This window comes from Grammomys surdaster, unplaced genomic scaffold, assembly GCF_004785775.1.
Source record: "Grammomys surdaster isolate TR1022 unplaced genomic scaffold, NIH_TR_1.0 193, whole genome shotgun sequence".
Taxonomy (NCBI): Eukaryota; Metazoa; Chordata; class Mammalia; order Rodentia; family Muridae; genus Grammomys; species Grammomys surdaster.
The window spans coordinates 972,480-973,009 of NW_021604638.1; positions in this window are offsets into that span (position 1 = coordinate 972,480).

Here is a 530-nt window from a genome sequence, read left to right on the forward strand (position 1 = left end):
CCTTCTCCTGTGCAGTCTCCTCCATCGAGTGCAGATGCGCATGTGCAGCTGTCTCCTTGACAGCTCAGAGCATCATCTTTCCATCAATGGGACCACAGCAGAACTCTGACATCCCGCCACCTTCCAGCCCTAGATGTCACATCCTGGCCACACACCCAAAGCACGTCTATCTCTTATCTCCTATGCCATGTCTAGTTCTTCCACAAGTCATGCCTGCTCTGACTCTGCGACAAACTCCATTTTCGCCCTCTGTTTACTGATGCTTCACCTTGTCCCATGGGACACATGCCCTGATCTACTGAGACTGTCAGTACCTTGATGCTCCCAGATTCTCTTCCATCCTCATATTTTTCTCTCCATTTAGTGGACGAGAGAAAGATGTGCAAATGAGGCAGGAGCCATTCACTGTTGTTCTAGCATCGTTTCTGATGCTGTAATAAAACACCCTGGCAAAAAGAACAGAAAAAAAGAAAAGAGAAGAGAAGAGAAGAGGAGAGGAGAGGAGAGGAGAGGAGAGGAGAGGAGAGGAG